The following is a 10,290-nucleotide window of genomic DNA, read 5'->3' as shown; positions in this document are numbered from 1 at the left end:
GAATTGAGAAATTGAGATATAACTCTTTGATATACTTTTTCTTAAGATTGAGTCTGACTATCTAGTTGATTCTCTTGAAAGTATATTGGAGTTAGTCCATACAGATTGCTAAGCGAAATATTGGGTGAGGTTGTCAGACCCCCGCTTTTTCAATTGGTATCAGAGCTGGCAAATACGTTTAAGACCTCATAAGTCTGTGTTTGTAGCGATCTGACTCAATGGACAGAAGTGTTATCTCAATAAACGTACCACCAGTCTTCGATGGGTCGAATTACTTATGGTGGAAAATTACGATGCGTGCCTTTCTTTAATCGCGTGATTTTCAATCATGGGTTTATATTGTTAATGGCTATATTCCTCCGGTTGTTACAATAGGCACTGTAACTGTTCCAAAGGATATTGTTGATTATGATCGATGCTACCGAGATTCTTACTGCAAAGAAAAATTTTGACGAGTTGAATGCAATCATCCATGCCATTACCCCAGATCTTCAGCACCATGTGACTACGTGCACTCGGTCTAAAGATGCTTGGGATATCTTAGAAACCGTATTTGAAGGGAATACCTGTGAAAAGAAGCTAGGCTTCAAAACCTAAATTCTGATTGGGAAAACCTTCGTATGGCAGATGAAGATTCATTTGATGAGTTTAATCACAAAGTGTCTGAAATTGTTAATGCATCCTTTGCATTAGGTAAAACTATTCCTGAAAAGGACATTGTGATGAAAATTTTTAGATCACTGCCATCCAGTTACGATTCTAAGAAACACGTCATCGTTGAAGGAAATAACCTTGAAGTTAAAGATCTTTGATCATGAGCATATATCCAAAACTGGAAAGGATATTGCTTTCAAAGTACTAAAGAACACTAAATTACTTGATAAAAGTAAAAGTGTTGGCATCCCTGAAGATGATCTTTCTGAGACTGATTCTTCAGATGAAGACCTTGACAAGTCAGTCTCATTGATCAGAAGATATTTTAGAGATCTTCTTTTGAAGAGAAGTAAACGGTTCACTAGAGATACACCTAAGTCATCAATTAAACCTCATAGTCATGTTCCTCCCAGAAACAGGGATACTGACGATACTGATGACGAGGATATTCCACAGTGCTTCAAGTGTAAAGGTTTTGGTCATTTTGCAAATGAGTGTCCAAATCGTAGAAAGTACACTGGAAACAAAGGTCTTGCTGCAACTCTTGATGAAATGTCTAACCATTATGATTCCAATGAAGACGAAAAATCAAATGTTGCACTCTTCTGTTAAAATGTTGATTTTGATAATTGTAGCAATACGTTCATCAATATCGATATTCTTCCAGAAGAAACTTCAACCACCTTGGAGGATAAAATGGATTTCTCTTTGCACATTGGAAATTCGTTTTCTGCTTTTGCAGGTTCCACCATGTGCTAGCAGCCTACACAGCTGTGATGTATGAGCCTTCCTCCAGTTTGACATGTTCTTATTGAACTCTCAAAGGTCATGAGTTATCAAAATGTTTCAAGTACAAACATAAGATAAGATATGTCAACAAACTTCAACGAAGAGAAAATCGATTAGCTAACAAGATCAAACTTATTCTGAAATCGACTGAGGTATGTAATCGTATCCCCTCTCCAAAGAAGTTAATTTCCAAAGATGAGTCTAGGCCATTAGAAAAAAGTTTTTGGTCTGAACAGTCTGGGAAACAGAGAACTAGGAATTTCATTCAAGAAAGGTATGGTGGACAGATCATTGTTCACCCCAGCACAACGTAATTGTGTTGGTTAGGGGTCTTGTCTCACGTGCCTGGTTCAAAAGAGACAAGAGTTGGCACTTCACAGGCTTTAAATTTTTTATTTTTTTTCGATTTGTTTTCACTGTTTTGGAATTCTTCCCTCTTTTCTTATCTAATTGATTTTGAAAGGATTTTACTCTGTTATATCAATAAAAGAGGTTTATTATAGACAATTCTTCCTTCTTTAGGGTATGAGTTGTGCATATGTTAATCCTTTTAGTGTATAAAGGTTTCGTAACCCTACATTCCTTTTTCCTTATAAGAAACTCTTTTATCACAAGTTTGCTTGTTGAGCTTGTTCTGTGAATCCCCTTCACGAATCCATATTGTTATGGAGACTCCAAGCATCATGACTTCTGATGAAAAATATGTTAATATGATTGTTAAGCCATCAATCATGAAGGAAAAAAGACTATTCTCCTCTTCGCTCAAATCTGAAAAGGAAAAGGAGGAATGTGAGAAAACCAAGGGTTGTCCCTTCAAATCTTCAGAAATTTTCTGGTGTTCTTGAAGAATTGAAGGAATTAAGAAATGAAGTGCAGCAAACAAAGGCTTTTGTGTTTAGGACTCTTGAAATTCAGAAGGCCCTGGTTCGGCATCAGTCAATAAGGTCTGTTGATATTAACTCCTATCTTCATGAACCTTATATTCCAATGGTTGTTGACGACAAGAAGCTCGGGGATGATAGAGAATTTTTCAAAGGTCTTAATGGCTAGGAAACTTATTATGAGAATTTATTCTTGTGTTTTAAGAAGGATAACTAGGTTTTGGAATAGCAATTATTATGAGTACACATAGCTATTTCCAACGATTTTCATCTTGCAATGTTTTAGATTTATTTATTTAAACTCTAAAGTTTATTTGGAAGATGATTTTGCAGTATTAATCTTTATGGTTATATATATTGAAACTTGTTATGGGATATCTGTGTTTGCTCCTGTAAACTATGATTGTCCCATACATCATCAAAAATTAAGTCTTTCATATGTCTTTATGCAAATATTGATACAAACAAAGTTAAGCCTATTATGTCTTTATGCAAATAATGATGGAAGATAGGATGAACTTTTGTTTACAAAGATTAAGTCTACTATATGTCTTTATGCAAATATTAATGAGAAATAAAATGAATTTTGAATATTCCGCAGTATTGGTCTTTCCCTGATCCACATCTTTGTGTAAATATTGTGCGGCTCCGTAAGTTTTCTTATGTGAGCATTTCCGATTAAATTAATCATGGGTTCTTTTGTGGTTAATTTAGTTGAGTATTTTGGATACAAAATTCATGTTTCATGAGATTTTTTAATGTGGTTGCAGGAAATCCTACACTACACCCCTCACAAGATTTCATTAACATTCAACTCATTTTAGATGAACAATCTTAATTTTATTGATGAATCTTTGAACAATCTTACAAGAAAAGTTAAAGAAATCAAGAATAACCACTGCTCTAGATTTTCTCTCTCCTATTTACTTGCTTCTCCATCAGAAAAGATCCCCCCCCCCCTTTACAACTGAACGACTATTTATAGGGAATTACATAGTGGATGACAACTAATCTGTCCTTTATTTTCGGATATGGCTTGCGACATTCTCGCAACCTTACAAATGTTAATCTCGCAAACTCTCTAACTTTCGCAGGACTATCACATCTTTCTCATGATTTTAGTTGACGTAGTTTATTATATCATTTCTGAAATTGCTCTGCGACGCTGTTGTGTTGTGTTGCTGATAATTTCGCTGAGACATTATTGCTGCGAGATTATGATCCTACATCTTGCCTCTTCTCATATCTTCTCTGCGAAGTAGAGAATGATGTGAGAAATGTCGCGGTTGTCCATCATTTCATATTCTGCATTTATCACACGTATCGTTTTTCCCATCCGTATCTTGACACGTCTCTTGTAACTGCTGCTTTTTAACCGCTTATATCTTTCCGCATTAATCGTGTTTATCTTCTCGATAAAAAATTTCCTCTATATATACTCTTTCTCACTCTCTTTACTTTCTCTGCAACTCCATCGTTCTTCTGCAAATTCCATTATTGCAACTTTTCTTCTTTCTTCTTCTTTTAATCTTTTTAAGTTCTTCTTCATCTCCATATTGTTCCCTCTGTAGATCTTCATCATTTGTAATCTTCCTGCTAGTGTTTTCCATGGATTCATCAAGGTTAGTTTTCTTTTTTCTTCCTTATGGGTTTTGGTGAAATTAATCTTGCTTACTGCCTTGTTTGATGTTGTTTATGTGATTCTCATACTGTTGTTATTTCAGCAAAAGCGCCTCTAATACTAAATTTACGGTTCAGAACCCTAATAGTCCCAAACCGCAGCATAAGATTGTTGTACACAAAAAAAAGTCTGCGAATCAGAAGGTAGTAAGAAACATTATTCTTCTCTAATAACAATATTGTTGCCTCTGTTTCTTATCTGGATTGTAATTCGCAGGGTGATAAGGATGTAAAACCTCTCAAGAAATCTCGCCACCTTAAAACTGTTGAAACCTCTGTTTCACATTCACTTATTCCTTCTAAATCCTGCGACATCTTCGCAAGTTAAACCATTATCTCCAATTCGCGAAAAAGCTGCTCAGACTTCATTTCTTCAACTGACCTTTCAATGATTGAAACCCCCATTATTGATCCTTCTGTGAATGAAACTTCTTCTTCCCTATTGATAATGTTTCTCAACCTTCTATCATTACCAGTTCTCTACCTGAGCCTCTTCCCTTTTCGAAAGAAACTGTGGAAGGAATAGATATTGCTTTCAAAGTTTTGTCTGAAGTCCTGGATGATGGAAAAAGTCTCCATTGATCCTGTCAAGTCTGGTATTTGCGAAATTCTGAGTAAGTATTTCGGTTCTGATAGAGCTGCTTCGCAAACAGCTTTGGAAAAAGAGTGTAATGCTCTTCGTCTCGAAAATCAAAAGCTTCAGAATGTTTTGGATCGTGACAATCTTCGCAAGAAGAATGATGAATTGAGAGGTATGATTTCTTATCTGTATCTTCAATTTGCCTTTCTAATGATTTTATCCTTCCCATATTTAATTATCCTTGAAATCCCTCTTTCGCATGTTAAGCCTTAAACCAGAAACGAATAATGGAGAGATATCAATTTGAATCTGCTGTTGAAGAAGCCCGTGTTGATAAAGAAATTTTGATGGATCAATATAACCAATTAGATAACCTCTATTCATATTCTTGATCATATAAATAATCTTACCAATGAAAATACCCAATTAGTTAGATTTATTAAGTAATGAAATATCTCGCCTTTCTTATTCTTTAACTAAAGCTAATTTAGGGATGGAAACTTTATCAGATGAGAATAAAACCTTATCTCAAGAGAAGCGAACTTGTTTAAACAAGATGGCGATATCTTCGCAACAACTTAGCATTCTTCAGAAAGTATGTGATGACCAAGAACAATCTCTTCGCTCTTTGAGAAATGAACTTAAAGAAGTAACAGAGTCATCTATCGCTGAAAGAGATACACTCATTCAAGGTAGAATAGCTTTAAGTGTAAAGGCGAATCAACTTAAAAACAATATTCCAAATTAGAAGAATCATTCTTCTCTTGCGAAGAAAAATGCCTTTCTTATTTCTAAAGAGAAAAATCTTCAGTCTCGACTTAAAGGTTTAGTTGGAGATAAATTTGATGACGCAATGGACCGTTGGGAGAATAGTTGTCTGACCTTGATTCAACACCTTATTTCGCAAAAGGAAGGTAGTCATAATATTTGACTGCCTTACTATTTTCTTTGTCATATCTTTTTGAGTTCTTCATCTTATTGAAATTTTGTATTCTACCTTTCGCAGAGTCTGAGAAAATCTTCATTCCTCCATTTCTGTTTTGGAGGCTAAATATGCCAAAATTCGCAAAGAAAATGCATTACTGTCTGTCCTTACTGGTTCTCGCGACCGAGCAGAAAGAAGACTTGATTATCTTGCTTATTTTAAGGATATTCAAGATAGGAATCATCAGAGAGCACTTCTTCGTCAAGTTCATCTCCAGGCTGAAGTCCTTGTAAATGATATTTATTGTCTAAATCTCTTCCTCCTACATCAATCGAACCTTTGGAAGTAGATGATGATGAAGTTCCTCGTCCTGCTGACAGTGATTATGATTATGAAAGTGGTGCAGAGGATAGTTTTTGGAAGATGAGAAGAAATTCCTTCTAAGGAATCTGCTGGTGTTAATGAAAATGAAAAAGAAATCTCTTCTGAAGAAGTAATTGCTGGCGATAATCAAGGTGCTAATCAAGGCGAAGATCAGAATCGAAATGAAGGAGAGGCTTGCGATAATGAGAACATTGGCGAAGAACGTCTATTATCTCCTTCTACTGGAATTAATACTGAAGCATGAGCTTCTTATCTAGTTCTATCTTCTTGAATTGTCTCATTTATTACTTTTTGCGAATAATATTCTTCAACCAACTTTGGAATCAATTTTCCCTTTTAGTATTTTGCTGGTGAGAAAGATAATGCCTCTTGTTTATTGATTCCCATACTTGCCTCTCATTATCTTTCTTGCGAAAAATAATCTGTTATGAATACTTATAAATATGTGGTCTTATTTTGCCTTCCTAATTAAAGGTCTTATTATGCCACCTCTTGTCATTGCGACAAAATCGCAGGACGTCTTGCACTTTCATGCAAAACCCATTGATCTTGCCTTAACTTTTTCTTTTGTATTATGGCCTCTTCAGGAATGTTGCGACAATATGACAGGCCTAAATATTCTTGCGAAAATAAAGCCCCATGACATTGCCGTCTTGCGACGAAATCGCAGGACGTCTTCGCACTTTCATGCGAAAACCCATTGATCTCGTCTTATCTTTTTCTTTTGTATTATTGCCTCTTCAGGATTGTTGCACAAATATGACAAGCCTTAATACCCTTGCGAGAAAAAAGCCTCATGACATTTGCGTCTTAAGACACTTATCAGCTCCCTAATGGAGGGTGCCGCCCTTATCTTCCCCCTGGTTGCCCCTTCAAGGAGGCGTACTTCTACCATACAAGGTTAGCTCCTCCCATCCAGTCTTAACAACAACCAGTTGTTTTCGCAGCCTCTTATCCCTTTTACCTATAGGGCTTATGGTTACGAGACTGCACCCTAAGTGGGGTTTTCTTCGGGCCGAGTGCAGTATAAGCCAAGACTTGTCAAGAATGGCAAGGTACGCTTCAAACGCCCCTGGCACTCTTGACTCAACCGTGTACCTCGGCGCCTTGATCAGATTCTGCACTCCTTGGGAGAGTCCTTATTACCTTAGTCGCCCAACCTAAGTCATATGCTTAAGCTGAGAATCCAAGGTGCCTCTCCCGGATGGGCTTTATTGACCCCAAATCTCCATGACTCAGGTTGGTGGCGGTGTAGCCTTTCCCTGAGCCATGCAACAGGTACCCCCTTATATGACGTACTTTAGGTCTTACATTTGCCTCTTGCGAAATTTTATTCGCGAACTAGGGTGTACGCCATAAAGGTTCGCCCCTTTCTTTTATGTCATTGTTCTATGATTATCTCTGCGAAAGTTTCGCACATCATGATCTTGTTTTGATATGAATAATCTTGCAATTATTCTTTCAGAATCCATAACTTCTCAAAGCTTCTTACGGATAATATCTTTTTAAGTACAACCTGTTCCATGGTCTGTCAAGTCTATGACCAACATCTCTACCTTCTGGATCCATTAATTATAAGCTCTGTTCCAACTATCTCCTTAATGATGTAAGGTCCATCCCATTTTTTCGCTAATTTTCCACCATTTTCTCGCTGATATATTGGTGTCTCTCGCAGAACTAAATCTCCTGGTTGGAATTCGCGTACTTTGACACGTTTATTATATTCTCGGGCTAATCTTCGCTGATAATTCTCCATATGTTGTAAAGCTCTCTCTTCCTAATTCATCAAGTTTGTTTAAGATCAAACCCGCACTAAGATTTTTCTCCCAAGCTTCTCTCTTTGTTGTCGGAATAACAACTTCTGTTGGTAACACCGCTTCAACTCCGTATGTTAAACAAAAAGGTGACATTCCAGTAGCTTCTCTTCTAGTTGTATTATAAGCCCATACTGCATTATGTACTTGTTCGCACCATGCTCTGATGATCCTTCCAATTTCTTCTTTAATATATCTGCAATTGTTTTGTTTGTTGCTTCTACCTGCCCATTAGCTTGTGGATACAAAGGAGTAGACTTTCCACATTTTATCTTAAATGCATTAAGTAACATTTCTATGTTCTGTCCTTCAAACTGTTTCCCATTATCAGATACCAACTGCGCAGGAATTCCGAATCTGCAAATGATATTTTCGAATATGAATGTAAAGATATCTTTGTCGCGAATATGTTGTACTGCCTTCACTTCTGTCCATTTTGTGAAATAATCTGTTGCGACTATTAAGTATCTTCTTTGTCCAAACCTGGTAAAAATGGCCCCACAATATCTAACCCCCCATTTCCAAAAGGCCACACACTGGTTGAAGATGACAATGGTGCTCCAGGTGCATGTATTTTCTTTCCATGCCGTGACAATCTTCGCAACGTCTTGATATTTGTTTTGCATCTTCGTGCATGTATGGCCAGTAATAGCCTTGCATTTTTGCTCTATGTGCCAAAGATCTTCCCCGCTATGATTGCCAGCATCCCCACTATGTAACATTTTTAGCACTTTTTCTCCTTCCTCTCGTGTCAAACATCTGAGTGATGGTCCATTAAAGGATTTTCGGTATAGCAGCCCATCTCTTAATTCATAATTCGTTGCGCGGCTTTTTAACTTGTGTGTTTCCAATCTATTTCTTGGTGTTTCTCCTTTCGCCAAATATGCAAGTTCTGTTCTCCAATCTGCGATATTGTTCGTTTGTTCTTCTTCTTCACCGTCTATTATCATCACGTCCACTTCTCTTCTTCTTTATTGATTGATGGTGACAGAAGTGTTTGTATTTTTGCATCTCGCAGTTGGATCTGTCATCATGCTTGAGATGAAAGCAAAAGCGTCTGCGAGTCTGTTATCCTTCCTTGAAATGTGTCTCCATTTTATTTTTGGGATTTTCACTGACAATTCTTCAACGAGCTTCTTATATTTCTTCAAGGATGGTTCATTTGTAGTATACTCTCCCTTTATTTGGCGCATAACTAGCTGCGAATCACTAGTGATCCTGGCATTTTCTAGTTTCATTTGTATTGCGAATTTATGGCATGTATCACAGCTTCATATTCCGTTTCATTATTAATGGATGCGAATTCCAATCTGAATGAAAAATCCATCTTCACTCCTTCTGGCGAAATTAAAACAATTCCAACTCCATTGCCTTCTCCATTTGATGATCCATCTACCAATATCTCCCATCTATTTGGTTCTGTTAATAAATCTTTTGGATCTCCGTGTTCTTCTTCTATATCCATCATTTCTTCTACCGCTTCATCTTCTTCTAAAGGAAATTCTGCCAAGAAATCTGCAACAACTTGTGATTTTGGTGAAGACAAAATTTCATATTTAATATCAAAGTGGCCTACTTGTGCATTCCATCTCTCACTCTTCCTGATCTTTTAGAATTCTTCATCACTGATTCAATTGGTACTTTTGTTAATACCTTTATCTTGTGCGCTTGAAAATATATGCGGAGCTTAAATGATGCATAAACTAATGCTAAGATTAACTTCTCAATCTTTGAGTAATTCTTCTCGGCAGTATTAAAAGTTTTGCTAATGTAATATAGATGGGTTTCTCCACTCCTGCGTCTATTCGCAATAACACACACTTAATGCATGCGACGTCGTCGCAAGATAGATCAATAATTCTTCTCCTGATTCTCTTGATTCTGCTTTTGTAAAATAGTTGTATTCATAAGATGTTCTTTGATCCCTTGAAAAGCTTTTTCGCATTCATCAGTCCATTTGAATTTCGCCCCTTCTTGAGTATATCGAAAAAATATTTGCATTTGTCTGATGATCGCGAAATGAATCTCCCCAGCGAAGCTAAAAGTCCATTCAACTTCTGTACATCTTTTATTGTTGCTGGTGTTGGCATGTCACGAACTGCTTGCACTTTTTCTGGATCAACCTGTATTCCTTCCTTTGATACAATGTAGCCTAAAAATTTTCCCGATGCAACTCCAATAGTACACTTCTCAGGATTCAGTTTAATGTTATACTGCCGCATTTGTTCAAAAATCTCCCTCAGGTCCTGTACATGGTCTTTGGCTTCTTTACTCTTTACTAACATGTCATCCACGTATACTTCAAATGTTTTGTGTATCCATTTCGCGAATAACTTCTCTACCATTCTTTGATATGTCGCTCCTGCATTTCACAAACCAAATGGCATTTTCGTGTAACAATATAAACCTCTAGGGGCGAAGAAAGCAGTATGTTCTTGATCTTCTTCAGCGAGAGGGATTTGGATATATCCTTTGTACCCATCTAAAGACGATACCTTATCATTTCCCGCTGCGGATTCCACCATTTGAGGAATATCTGGTAATTGGAAAACTATCTTTAGGACAAGCTTTGTTTAAATCAGT

Source organism: Papaver somniferum, chromosome 3, assembly GCF_003573695.1.
Source record: "Papaver somniferum cultivar HN1 chromosome 3, ASM357369v1, whole genome shotgun sequence".
In the NCBI taxonomy this organism is placed as follows: Eukaryota; Viridiplantae; Streptophyta; class Magnoliopsida; order Ranunculales; family Papaveraceae; genus Papaver; species Papaver somniferum.
The sequence above is the reverse complement of the archived record's forward strand: the minus strand, read 5'-3'. Positions refer to the sequence as shown.